The following is a 15,290-nucleotide window of genomic DNA, read 5'->3' on the forward strand; positions in this document are numbered from 1 at the left end:
GATGTTCCGTACAACGCTGTTCCACTGAACGCGTTTTCAGTCCTATATAGGCAATAGCACATTCACACGGTATTTTGTAAATACCCGCCTTCCGCAGTAACAAATCATCATTCACCGATCCCACCAAATCCGAAATCTTAGACAGTGGAAGAAAAACCACTTTCACATGAAAATTGTTAAGAATCTTCGCTACTCTGAAGGAGATATTTCCAACGAAGGAAAGCTAGGGACTTGGCTGGCGCGTTCTCCTCTTTATACACTTTCCGATTCCTGGCTCTAGTTGAGAAGGCATGTTAATTTACCGGGTCGAGTATCCATTATCTCTGAACACCGTTCTTAAATGTTCAAGTTACTTAGGCAAATTCTCTGCATCCGACACCGTATGTGTCCTGTGCACAAGGGTTTTAAGTACACTCATGGTTTGGGATGGGTGTTGGCAAGTACAAATCGGTGTGAGTGGGCTTACGACAAACAGAATGTCCCACCGAGTCGTCACTATTTCGTTTAACCAAAACATCCAGCAATGGAAGGCAACCATCTTTTTCTAGTTCCATAGTAAATCGAATATTCTCATGGTTGGAGTTAAGCTGATGAAAAAACTCCATTAACTTTTCTTCTTCTTGGTGCCATACTATGAAAGTATCATCGACATCTCTCCAAAAAACGGTTGTTTTATAAACCGCTGAATCAAGAGCTCTCTCCTCAATGGTATACACATCGCAGGAAATCTGATGGACCGTGGCAATGATTACCAATTGAATAACGCGTCGATTACCGTCATCTCCGAAATTTGCTCGAGACGAAGACGCCAGAAGACTTCGATAGCTGGGGCCAGCCACAATACCGTCGGCAGCTGAGTTTTGCATTTGCACCAGCGAGGGTGCTGCCGCTGGGCGGTGTGGTCCTCCTGTCTCCGCGATTGCAACGCATGCGCGGCAGTACGATCAGCGCACTCTATATGACGGAGCGGAGAACGTCTTTGTCATCCTTTAAAAACCCAGGCAATCATAGTAGGCAAAACCACCCCTTCCTTCCGCCTCCTCGATTTCTAGGTCACCGTCTATGGCCGTCCTATCGCCCTCATCCCCACCCTTAAGTACCTTGGCGTCACCCATGACCATCGCCTCTCCTGGACCAGCCCACCTCCGGACAATCCAAGCCAAGCCACGCTCCCGACTCCATCTCCTCAAGCTCCTTTCTGGCCGTACATGGCGTCTGGACACGTCCACCATCCTCCATTCCTGTAAATCCCTAATCCGCCCTATCCTCTGCTACACCCACCCTGCCTGGATCTCCGCTACCCCTCGCTTTTACAAATCCCTTCAGATCCTAGAACGTCATGCTCTGTGCCTCGCCTATCGCATTCTCTCCCCTGCACCACACGTATCCTGTACGACCTTATTCCGTTCCCCCACCTCCTCCTTTTCCTCGAATGGATACGGATCCTTTACACCTCCCGTAAACACGATCCTCCTCACCCGCTTGTCTCCCCCATCCTCTCCCGCACACGTCCGCTGCCATGCCTGTATTTCCATGTCCATCTCTCCACTCTCCATACCCTCTCCCAACGTAGCTTCCGCCAGCTCCCCCTCCCAGATGATGCCCTCCTCCCCTCCATCTACCGCTCCTACCAACTTTGATACTCCCTCCCTCTTCCTGTGTCTGTTCCTATGGGCACCCTCCCTCCCTTCTCTCGCCCTTCCCTCCCTCCTCCCTTTCTCCCCCTCCTCCCCCGGGCTTCCCCTAGCCCCTTACCGCCATTCCTTCTACCATCTCCTTTGTCATTGGCTTCTTTGCTCTCCCCTCTCCCTCCCCCACCTCCTTCTTCCACTCTTGGCAGGTCCCCGGACTCGCACATGCTCAGTGGGCATTCGCGCGCCGGAGATCATCGCGATCAGTTTCTCGTGTGTGTGCCACCGTGTTGTGTTTTAGAGTTTTTCGCCGCCACGCTCCTTCGTTCACTTGTTCTATCACAGTCATCAGTGTTTGGGCGCATTGCCGACAGTTTTTCGTGTTTTTCGTCGAGTGTGAATGGCTTCGTGTTTTTTAATTTTTTGTGTCTACTGTGTTTTTAACCACTGATCTGTTCCTTTCTGTCTTCCTTGTCTCATTTATTGTAGGCTTGTGGCGGAATAGATTTGTCCGCTGCCAGCCCAGCGTTGTATGAGGTGAAAAAAAAAACAATAAAGTAAAAAAAAAAAACTCTTCGTCAGTCCTAGTTTGGCTCGACTGAAGATGGCTGGCAGTTTTCCAGCCGAAATATCGTAGAGTGAAGTCTACGCCGACTGCCTGCAAGCCGAAATCATTTTGAACAGTTGATTTGTCGGCAAAATTTGAATTTTTACAGCAGTGCTAATTCACTCATGGATGTATGTGAAGTACTGCCATTTACTAAATGGTGGACACATTCAGGATCTTCATTGTGTTGTCCTTTACGTAAGTTAGTTTAATTATTGTGAAAGCCTAGGGACCGATGACTCAGCAGTTTGGTCCCATAGAACCTTACAGCGAATTTGCAAAATAACAACAACAACAAAAATTGAGTAGCATCTCAGTAAGGGACATGGTGATAGGATACATACCAAGTACACACAAAGGTGTGTACATGGTACGATGGGATACCAACACCCGCACGTAAGTAGTGACAGGTCGCATATAACCAACCAGAAAACTACAGGCTGTTTCAAAAATGACCGGTATATTTGAAACGGCAATAAAAACTAAACGAGCAGCGATAGAAATACACCGTTTGTTGCAATATGCTTGGGACAACAGTACATTTTCAGGCGGAGAAACTTTCGAAATTACAGTAGTTACAATTTTCAACAACAGATGGCGCTGCAAGTGATGTGAAAGATATAGAAGACAACGCAGTCTGTGGGTGCGCCATTCTGTACGTCGTCTGTCTGCTGTAAGCGTGTGCTGTTCACAATGTGCAAGTGTGCTGTAGACAACATGGTTTATTCCTTAGAACAGAGGATTTTTCTGGTGTTGGAATTCCACCGCCTAGAACACAGTGTTGTTGCAACAAGACGAAGTTTTCAAAGGAGGTTTAATGTAACCAAAGGACCGAAAGCGATACAATAAAGGATCTGTTTGAAAAATTTCAACGGACTGGGAACGTGACGGATGAACGTGCTGGAAATGTAGGGCGACCGCGTACGGCAATCACAGAGGGCAACGCGCAGCTAGTGCAGCAGGTGATCCAACAGCGGCCTCGGGTTTCCGTTCGCCGTGTTGCAGCTGCGGTCCAAATGACGCCAACGTCCACGTATCGTCTCATGCGCCAGAGTTTACACCTCTATCCATACAAAATTCAAACGCGGCAACCCCTCAGCGCTGCTACCATTGCTGCACGAGAGACATTCGCTAACGATATAGTGCACAGGATTGATGATGGCGATATGCATGTGGGCAGCATTTGGTTTACTGACGAAGCTTATTTTTACCTGGATGGCTTCGTCAATAAACAGAACTGGCGCATATGGGGAACCGAAAAGCCCCATGTTGCAGTCCCATCGTCCCTGCATCCTCAAAAAGTACTGGTCTGGGGCGCCATTTCTTCCAAAGGAATCATTGGCCCATTTTTCAGATCCGAAACGATTACTGCATCACGCTATCTGGACATTCTTCGTGAATTTGTGGCGGTACAAACTGCCTTAGACGACACTGCGAACACCTCGTGGTTTATGCAAGATGGTGCCCGGCCACATCGCTCGGCCGACGTCTTTAATTTCCTGAATGAATATTTCGATGATCGTGTGATTGCTTTGGGCTATCCGAAACATACAGGAGGCGGCGTGGATTGGCCTCCCTATTCGCCAGACATGAACCCCTGTGACTTCTTTCTGTGGGGACACTTGAAAGACCAGGTGTACCGCCAGAATCCAGAAACAATTGAACAGCTGAAGCAGTACATCTCATCTGCATGTGAAGCCATTCCGCCAGACACGTTGTCAAAGGTTTCGGGTAATTTCATTCAGAGACTACACCATATTATTGCTACGCATGGTGGATATGTGGAAAATATCGTACTATAGAGTTTCCCAGACCGCAGCGCCATCTGTTGTTGAAAATTGTAACTATTGTAATTTCGAAAGTTTGTCTGCCTGAAAATGTACTGTTGTCCCAAGCATATTGCAACAAGCGGTGTATTTCTATCGCTGCTCGTTTAGTTTTTATTGCCGTTTCAAATATACCGGTCATTTTTGAAACACCCTGTAGGAAATTGATGACAAACTCCCCCCCCTCCCCCCCCCCCTCCCCCCGCTTGAAAAAAGACAAAAGTCGACTGCGCAACGCAACAGGTCTGATTTAAATTCAGTGTTTCGAAACGTCTCTGTAAAATTTGACCATTTTCAGAAAAAGAGTATGACTTGTAGCCATGTCGTTAGGATTCCTAGTCCTTTATTACTTGTCATATGCAGGATCTGCGTGATTATAAGCGAATGTGATATAGTTCATTTTAGAGGTGGCTGGGTGCCTTCCTGTCGTCCCTAGAGATGGAAAAATTTGTTTATCTTTCGGAACTAGTTCACTGGTGATACTTCTTTTTCGGGAACCGTTAATTTTTACTCGTTCACTGCACCGTTTTTATCCAGTTATGTGTTACATAGATTTGAGACAGATTTCTCGAAAAAATATCAAGTACTCACAAGTATTACTTCTGCGTGCTAAATTAATTGAATACAGGCCGTTTACTTCGATTTCTATAGTTGAATATGGTCTCAGAACGCACCACAATAGTCGACTGACGTGACGATCGAGTGACTGCAAGCCAGGCAGTGAGCAACCAGGACCAGGTGAACAGAAGTACGGATTAAGGGAATTGTTTATGACCAAGCGTCAAGAACCCCAACCGGCATTCAGTAACGAACAATGTTCGTAGTCGTATTAATTACAATGCCTCGGTTTTCAGTTAGTTTACAGAAAATTATGTATATTTATTTCGGCATTACTAGCATTACTAACCAAAAGTAAACTGTCATCTTTCAGATAAATGTTAATAGTTGTCTCCTATCGTTTGCTGATGTCGACATTAACTATGCATCAAAGTATCCTACTGTGTGCGATACAGGAGTTGAGAACCTACATATCAAAATTAGGTGGGTTGCCTGAGCAACGGCAGAAAATAAATAAATATTTTTGGAGATCGCCCAACTTAACAAATTGAAAGATATAAGACTTTTTTGTCAAAACCTCCACAGCATAGCACACGTAACTGCTTTGAAAAGTTTTTCAATACAAAATGGTATTCAGTTTTTGATAATACAGCATTTGAAAGGCGTAGCAAGGTACATGCATGGAATCAGTCATCAGTTATTGGAGAAGGGAATTTCTGAGGGCGCATAGGCAGCCATTAACAGACGGCAGTGAAACTAATGTAAAAATCAACAAATCAATAAACTGCGAATTAATGTACTTAAAAAATAAATTTTACACACAGATATATTTCCAAATAAAAGAAAAGAAGAATTCACAACTAGTTCAGTGCTGATAATTTTACGTATATTTCTGTCGTTTAACTTACTATGCAGAAGTACAGGAAAATATAGTCCATGAAACACACTGAATGACATTAGTTTCTGTCACAACGGGATGAACTACGAGCACTTTCAGAACTGTATGTGATCTGATTGAAAATGTTTTGGTAAAAATATCTCTTGTATTTACATGCCAGGCATGAGATATATGAGAGGATTATATTGATAGTTCTTGAATCTCGAAGAACCATCACATGAACTATCTATCCATCATCCAAAGGGATTCATCATGTAAGGTGGATGGCGAAAACCATTCATGTATTGAATAAGCTTATGTTATATTGCTTGATGCAGTTGAACTGCGATCGCAAAAAGAGTCATCGATGTGTTGTTTGTATTTTCCCTATCGCCATGAAACTGTGCCGCTTCAGAAGGCAAGACACCTGTATTTGTGAAAATGTTTGGATTTCAAAATTCGTTCAAAACTTCGTATGTATATATTATTTTCTGGATACTGGTATTAGGCTAACATACCACTTTCTTCGGCTCATCAGTGTACGAATACTGAAATGGAGAGGCACCCCTCCCTCTTTACCTACTGAGTGCCAATCACGAACAAACCAGGGGGTAGCACAAGGAAACAAAAAACTTGAAAAATTACAGCCTCACTGTCACTTTATATTTTTAGAAGAAGTACCAAGTATTATGTAATCCTCCACACACAATAATCAAAAAATGAGCAAAGGTGCCCAGCATGTTAAAAAATGTATGCTAAATCACGAGGATGAAACGTGAAACATCTACAAATAAGAAGAAAAGAAGCACTTGCTTTGGTATAACTAAGTGTTCTACAGCTGATCAAAACGACAAAGAGATAACTAAATGCCTGTGTTTTCCTAATTTTAGATAACATCCTCGGCAATCAGCGATCTATAAGCTGAGTAAAATTAGTAAAAAACGTTTCGTCAACCAGATGCAGGTTCATCTGAGGATGACCGACTACTAGAGCCCAAATCACTAGCATGTTTAATAAATGACTGCTTGATCGAGACTGATTTTTACTGATTTTTCTATGTTTTCCGCGTGAAAAAATGTGTATATTACATACAACAATTTTTTATGTAGTTTATGTATTTCTAGAGAAGCTGAAATGGAATGTGGAACGACTGTCTACTCGAACGAGACCGAGGTGGCAGCGAAGCTGACCGTGACCGAAGTGATTAGTGAAGGACCATGCCGGGAACGATATGGGACGCGACCGTTCCGACCTTTCTGGGAACGAGAAATGGCGACGACCGCTCCGAGCGATCTGGGAACGAGACCAGCCGCAATCTTCTCAGGACCGGCACCAGCCGCGATCGTTCCAGGAACGAGACCGGCCACGACAGTTCTGACTATTCTGGAACAAGACCGGACTCGGTCTTCCAGGAAGGAGACATGCGTTGACCTAAGTGAAGAGTGTACGACCGTTTTTTGGAAGACTTTTTTCTGTCCTTTCTTTCACTTTTGCGGACCGGTCCTTCGGACCTGTTTATTCGAACCCGACCCACCTCTATTCGCCACATCGTTATCCCCCCGGATGAATTACGTGTACCCCAACTACCGGCCGGTAGTGTTATGCATGTTAAAGTGTGTGAAAGTTTTCTTATTGTTTGCGAGTCGTGTGACTGATGTGCGAATTGAGTACCAGCCCGGTATTCACGTTCGTAGAACTCCACCTAAAAACCACACCCAGGCTGGCTGGCACACTGACTGTCGTTATTAATCAGCTGGGCGTATTCGCTCTGGAAATAGCGGTTATCGCTGAAACAACCGGTTTCTGGTAATGTCGGATTTTCCCAAGGCATTTTACCCTGACTCATAAAACCACTCAAAATAATCGGTTTCTGAAATAACCGATTTTCATTTATTTTGGATGGTTCTTATGAAAGCTCAGCCTTCCTCTACTATTTTTTCCATCTGCATTCTTTAATATTTCTGTCTAGTTTTGTTTTTATGATTTGTGTTTATTCATACGCAGATTTGAATATAATTAGATGTTATTTTGGTATTGATTATTTTTCTTTTAGTTTAATTTTGCTTAGTTTTTGAATTTGTTCTTTAATAATTAGTGCTATGAGGTTCAATATTGTCTTAACGGATGTCCTATAATACCGTTATTTTTTCTTATCTGTGTTTTCCATGTATACAGACTCCGAAGAACCTCCTCATTCCTTACCTCACTAGCCCACCTAATTTTCAACATTGTTCTGGAGCACAACATCTCAAATGCTTCGATTCCCTTATGTTACGGTTTTCCGCAGTTTATGTTTCACTGGCACACACTGCTGTGTTTCAAACGAACTTTCGCAGGGTGATTAACAAGATCAGGAAAACGACAAGGAAGGACGAGGCCCCCTTGACTAACACCATTAATCCTTTTCGCAAGAAACATTTATTTTTCAAAGAAATAACAGGCTGCCTTTGAGCAAACCAAGTGGGAAAATTCCAAGTTCATTTCCCATGTTGACTGTATACACTTGAAAATCATTCAAAACGGGCAACAACAAAGTTACTGAATTATAATAATATCCTTTTTAATGGGCTTAAAAAAAAGCGACAAGATAAGACTTTAACAATAAAGGACATTAAAAAAAATTTAATTGAACGAAAGTAAATGAGCCATGGTGCGGCTGGCGCCAGTGTTCTAGCACTTAGAATGGCATCGGTGCAATCGATTATAGGGTCACCATTTTTGCATTCCGCTATTCAGGCCGGTGGTCGGCTGCTTAAAAGAGAGAGAAAAGAGAAAGCGGAGTGGATATTCGCAGGGTCTGAGGTGGCTTGTTGACGTTTACCGTGAGGCCGGTGATACGACGACTGTACGCTATGGTCAGTGTCAGCGAGAAATCCCGGCAGTGACTTGATGGGACCTCGGGTTTGGTATCGCGGTGGTGCACTGTTGGGTTTTGGGGCTTTTCTGTTGCCAGGGCATGTATAGGTTCTTGTTACTGGCCATTGAAATAGAGATGTGTCTGTGGCGTGTAGCAGGAAATGTGTGAAGCTCGCCACTGTTGCATGTGAAAACGCTTCCTCTGCCTTGTGTCGGTGCTGGAAATTATATGAAGTAAATAGTTGATACTACGGCAACGTCTTGATCTCACGCGTTGATGATTATATTTCGGAATTAGTGAATGGTGAACATATCCTACGTGTAAAGCAAATGAAGCCATTTGCGGCATACTAAGGTACTGTTTTATTCTGCTTAAATCTGTGTCAGTTATATGTGCATTTATATGCCCTTCTTTAGTTGCAGAAGTTATAGAAGTGTGTATACAGAGAGCTATGTGGAAAGGGATGTAAAGTTGTAACCCTTCCAATAACTGAATACACACGAACTCTGTATCTCTAAAGGTGCCTTTCGATACCACCACCTACCTTGGTTAATAAGTGTTATTCGGAGGTTGTCATGGTACTGTAAGTAATTATTATACACAAAATTGTTTATTCTGATTATACTAAACTGGAGATGTAAGGTCGGTTGTGTACCGCTGTAAATTACTATTGTCTCCTCTGTGTGGCAACCCAGCATTGTCAGTGGCTTCAATCATTATTCCTTATCATATTTGGAGTTTTGTATTCGCGGGTTTGCTTAAGCTGACACTGTTGAGTTGTAGGACCTATAAACAGGCAAGTCAAACTGAGTATTTATGAGCTCAAGACGATATTCTGTTACGTGGTAGCTTAGTTTGTTATAGGTTAGAAGTATTTTACGTGTTATTAATATTCTGTTGTTTGCTTTGTCTAAAGAGGAGCTAGTTCTGTGAAGTAGCCGTTTATATTTTATTAGTGTGTTACGCGTTGTGTCTTTTCATGTTAATTGTTTTTAAGAAGCTACTCATGTAGCTGAAACTGACGTGTTCACGGGGGTCGCGTCCTCACGGGGTTGGCAGTGGCCCTTTTTCTACGGCACATCCGGCTATCCTCCTCCAGTACATTTGTCTCGCTTGTATCGTTACTACATTGGTCGAGTGGAATTAGGGGTTACTGTAATCACCTTATATGTTCAAGTTAAATATCTCCCTTGCCAGAGCGGGAACCTTCGTGGATATAGTCATATTCTCATCTGTAAAGATTGATAGTGTTATTCATTTGTTCTCGTCACATGTATGATTATTTATCTTGTTATATTTAATTTCAGTAAAATGTAAGCGTTAGCGAGGTCCGAATTGGGACGTTATATTCTTCTCTTCTGGAAACAAATTTAAGTGATTTTATTCCTTTTCTAAGTAACCTTTAGATGCGTAGATTTTGCCTCCGTGGTTGGTGTTTTTATGGCTTCCACGTTAATTAAAATTACAATAAAGGTAAATTTGGGAACAAGGGGTTTCGTGTACTTATTAGTTGATAAGTTAAGCGCAAGAACCCTACCAGTAAATAAACTAGAAAAATAATTTAAAACCGAGCTCTAGATAAATTTCTGCCAGTGAGCTCAAAACCAAGGCACTTGACAGAGATAACTATTAAGTAGTTAACAACACATATCAGCTCACCTTTTCACCAAATATTTTAAAATAAAATTTAGAACAAAGATACAATATAAATTAAACAGAACAATAATATTAAAGTTATGCGAAGACAGTTACTCAGATAAAAATATCTTTACCGGCGGTAAAATTTCATTTACAGTGCACGTCAGACAAGTTGAGGGCAGACAGTCAGGACAAGTGACTGCAAATAAATAGGAAGCCGCGCTAGGAAATTCTTGAGAGACGTCAACACGGACGCAAGCAAGCCAGGGCCACGTGACAAGAAGCCGCTGACACGGAATGCTCTCCCAGCAGCTTAGTTGGTGCGTTAACTGGAGTCATTACACACATAACTTAAAGAGCTGGATAGTAATAACATCAGAGAGCACACCAGCTTCTTTTACCTTCTGCCCAGTCCTGCCAAAGAAGAGTGAATGACGGCTCAGAAAAGACGTTATGCTGATCCGCACTGCGTGTCCATAGCTCCAAGCCACTGGCCGCGGGTCCATACTGTGCCAAGACTGCACACAAACCGCCTGCGTTGCGACGTTCTAATCTTACAATACCAACCTAGTCAGGAGAAACCTACTCCCAGTGTAATAGCTGGTATCGTAACACCAGTAAAACCACACAAAAAGAGTCTTCCACAAACGGCACAAAGTAGTTTTAGAATTTTGCGTGTGACAAAGGAGATGATTAATGTGTGTGACGTAGTGAACTAGTGCAACACTAAGATACCCAGCACAAGCCACAAAACATCAACCCCAGCGCACCACCCGACGACACACCTACGTCTCACATAGCCAACATGAGGACCAATGCACCCACCAGCAACAGCGGCGTTGCAAAAACAACCACCTCTGTCCCAGAAATGTTTTCACCGGGCACCAGCCCGATGGCATCTAATACCACAAAAGCAGCGCCCGTCGCTGCCAAAATTATCTTCAGTTACAGACACTCAGCAATTAATATTAAGCTAAGTAGACTAGAAGGAAAGAAAATTTTACAGGCAGCTCAAAGATTGATGCGTCGGCAACTGCATCCAAACGGTGACTCTGTCTGTTTCCCAACTACGGAGCAAACAGATCGAATCACCCTTAAGACGGAAGGTATACCAACCGACCCCGACAAGCTGTTGGACTTAATGATGTAAGTAAGTTTATGAATAGAAGAACCATTTTACATGGATAAGATATACGCCGACCATATCAGGGCTCACGGACGGACGTACGTCAACTATGTTCAAAATGGTATCAAATGCTAAGTACACGTTAAACACCCATTGCATCACTAATGAACATTTATCAACTGAATGCAATGATCACAAAGCAAGTTAGTGCTGAACTCCCCAAAATCGTTATGAACCTAAACATAGGCATTCTGACATCCTTTCCGACAACTATGATAGCCATAAGCGGGGGTCAGGACAGCAAGGCAGCAGTTTCCATATCAAATGAACATATACACACTGTCAAAAAAATCTAATTATGTAATGAATACTTGATAACAACTGAACTTTCATACTAAGGCGTTGTATGGATTCGCTGTGCGCCCAATCAGTCATTTCACAGAGCCCTATGCAAATTATATAGAGCTAATAGCCGAATACGAACAGGGTAGGAATGTTCTCATATGCTCTGACATAAACTTCAGGTCCTCCTTTAGCAATTCCAACACAGCAGACTAAAGAGACGCATAATAAACGACGTCATACAGGAAACGCGAGTGCACGTAGTTAACGTAGAAGGGAACGTACCGACACACATTGGACATGACGAATCGAGGCGTAACACAGACATCACGCTCGTAGATAAAGCTGCCAGAGAACTCTTAACGGACTGGAACGTACAAGACCGCATTACAGACAATGTCCACAACGCGATGACTTTCGGACTAACAAGGCAAAACAACACAATCAACACAGTACTCATCGGACAGTTACTATTTCATAAAACTAGCTAGGGGAGGCTAAGAGGAATTGTGTAAGTCGGAAACCTTGAAATCATCGACGGAAGCATTGACTTCAAGACACACATATTTACCGATCTGATCATAGATGCGCAAAATATATCCATACCAAAAACACAGAACACAAAACGCACCAAATACCATGGACAAGAATGAGGTTTTCACACTGCAGCGGAGTGTGCGCTGATATGGAACTTCCTGGCAGAGTAAAACTGTGTGCCGGACCGAGACTCGAACTCGGGACCTTTGCCTTTCGCGGGCAAGTGCTCTACCAATTGAGCTACCCAAGCACGACTCACACCCCGTCCTCACAGCCTTACTTCTGCCAGTACCTCGTCTCCTACCTTCCAAACTTTACAGAAGTCCTCCAGCGAACCTTACAGGACTAGCACTCCTGAAGGAAAGGATATTGCGGAGACATGGCTTAGCCACAGCCTGGGGAATGATTCCAGAACGAGATTTTCACTCTGCAGCGGAGTGTGCTCTGACATGAAACTTCCTGGCAGATTAAAACTGTGTGCCGGACCGAGACTCGAACTCGGGACCTTTGCCTGCTCTACCAGGCTGTGGCTAAGCCATGTCTCCGCAATATCCTTTCTTTCAGGAGTGATAGTCCTGCAAGGTTCCCAGGAGAGCTTCTGTAAAGTTTGGAAGGTAGGAGACGTGGTACTGGCGGAAGTAAAGTTGTGAGGATGGGGCGATGGTCGTGCTTGGGTAGCTCAGTTGTTAGAGCACTTGCCCCCTAAAGGCAAAGGTCCCGAGTTCGATTCTCGGTCCGGCACACAGTTTTCTGCTAGGAAGTTTCATACCATGGACAAATAAACTGACTAGACTAAAATAATAAAACCGAACAGAGAGACGATTATACCAAAGGTCAATAGCTGACAGTGTAAGTAGGCTGTTTAGGTTTTTATATTGGTAACGCCACGTAGCGCTCTCTATGAAAATCACTGGCTGTGCTGTGTGCAGTCTGTGGCTGGTTTGCATTGTGGTTGGCTATTGTAGTGTTGGGCTGTTGGCTGTTAACAGCGCGTAGCGTTGCGCAGTTGGAGGTGAGCAGCCAGCAGTGGTGGATGTGGTGGTAGTGAGATGGCGCATTTTTGAGAGCGGATGATCTGGACGTGTGTCCATCAGAAACAGTACATTTGTAAGAATGGATGTCATGAACTGCTATATATATATTATGACTTTTGAACACTATTAAGGTAAATACATTGTTTGTTCTCTATCAAAATCTTTCATTTGCTACCTATGCCTATCAGTAGTTAGTGCCTTTAGTAGTTTGAATCTTTTATTTAGCTAGCTGTAGTGGCGCTCGCTGTATTGCAGTAGTTCGAGTAACGAAGATTTTTTTGAGGTAAGTGATTTGTCAAAGGTATAGGTTAATGTTAGTCAGGGCCATTCTTTTGTTAGGATTTTTGAAAGTCAGATTGCGTTGCGCCAAAAATATTGTGTGTCAGTTTAAGCACAGTCTTGAACAATTTTTCTAAGGGGACGTTTCAACAGGTATACACAAAGAAGACTGGTAGCATATAGGGTCGTAAAGAACCAATATAAAACAATTTGTTTAAAACACGTGAACAACAACACTGGGACACACATGTGGGATCGCAAATACAAACATGTCGGGGGAACCACACAAAACGAACTACTGAAAAAAGTAAAGAGCCTACTAGTCATGGGAACGCTAGGACAGGATGACGGCGCCAAGCCAAAGGGATGGAGACAAACAGCACAAATCCTGCTGCACAGGCTCCTAGCTGATGACATCGTCGATACTGACCCACACCAACAAGCAGCACTGCGAGAGGAACTGAACGCACCATACAACACTTCGCGGTCACCTGTCCTTTTACGAAAGCAGGAGGTAGCGATCTCAGAGCTCACTACCAAGAAAGCACCTGAACCCGACGGAATTGATTCAGAAGTATTGCAACAGATAATACCAAAGATCACCACTTTCCGTACAACTCTGCTAAACGACGCTCTACGACTGGTTCGTAAGCCTACAGCTTGTAAGATCTCCAAGGCAGTCGTAATAAAGAAGGCAGGTGACAGGAATCCATCAGATCTCAAGTCATATAGGCCAATATGTTTCATAAATACACTTGCCAGCTCTTGTGCCGGCGATTAGAGGCACACAGAGCTCTCCATGGCCTAAACCAACACATGTTCGACTTCAGAGAGGGAAAATCGATTAATGATGCCATCAAACAAGCGTAACAATTTGGTAACAACGCCAGGGCTAAGTAGGCAATGACTATCATGATCGACAATGCAGGTGCCCGCAGTGTTCAAGAGGCTCAGACAGCTCTAGGTAACTAGACTACAATGAGAACGGACTAACCGAATGGAAGATGGGCGGCCGAAAAATCATCAAACTAATTATAAAAGTCTGCCCCAATGGTCAATCTGTGGCCCCATCTTCTGGGACATCACTTCTGAACCCCTTCTGCAACTACAGGAGGGAACAATGGCGACAAATGTGAGTGTCGCATACGCAGACGATCTTTTAGCTGTAGTGTCTGCTAACAATATGTCCCACATAGATGAAAGAGCAAATGGAACACTCAGAACAATAACACAACGACGTCATAACAACAAACTGAAGGTAGCCGATATCAACAGAACATAAACTTCGCTGAAACTCTCTCCAGAGAAAGTGTTAAAATAGGGGACATAGAGATTAAACGAGCAATTACCACACCCTATCTTGCGGTACACGTAGACTAAAAGCGAAATTTCCATGAACACATGCGAATTGTCACAAACAAAGCAGAAAAAATATCACACAAACTGGCAAGACTGAATTCAGAACAATTTAAACTCCCATTGTTAGTCACACAGACATACCATTGTGCTCTCTTCGAGTCAGTACTTAGCTTCGCCACCAGCAAAAAGGTTCACAGGTTGAGCCTTTCAACAAAAGGACCCTCGTCAGACGAAGACAAAGGAGTGGCTCACTTAGACTGTTGGGAGCTTGCGGGGTCACCTCAGTGGAATCACTTCGTGTGGTGCGCGGAATCTACCCAACAGACACTGGTTTCATGCAGCTCTCCATGCTACTCTATCCTGTGCAAGCCTCTTCATCGCCTAATAACTGCTAAAACCTATATCCTTCTAAATCTGATTAATGTATTAATCTTTTGGCTTCCCTCTACGATTTTGATCCTCTGCGCCTCTCTGCTCTACTAAATTCGTGATACCTTGATGCCTCAGAACGTGTATTACCAGTCGACTCCTTCTTCTAGTCAAATTGTCTCTTAAATTCCTCTTCTCCTCAATTCTATTCTGTACCTCCTCATTGGTTACATGATCTACCCATCTAATC

This window comes from Schistocerca serialis, chromosome 4, assembly GCF_023864345.2.
Source record: "Schistocerca serialis cubense isolate TAMUIC-IGC-003099 chromosome 4, iqSchSeri2.2, whole genome shotgun sequence".
In the NCBI taxonomy this organism is placed as follows: domain Eukaryota; kingdom Metazoa; phylum Arthropoda; class Insecta; order Orthoptera; family Acrididae; genus Schistocerca; species Schistocerca serialis.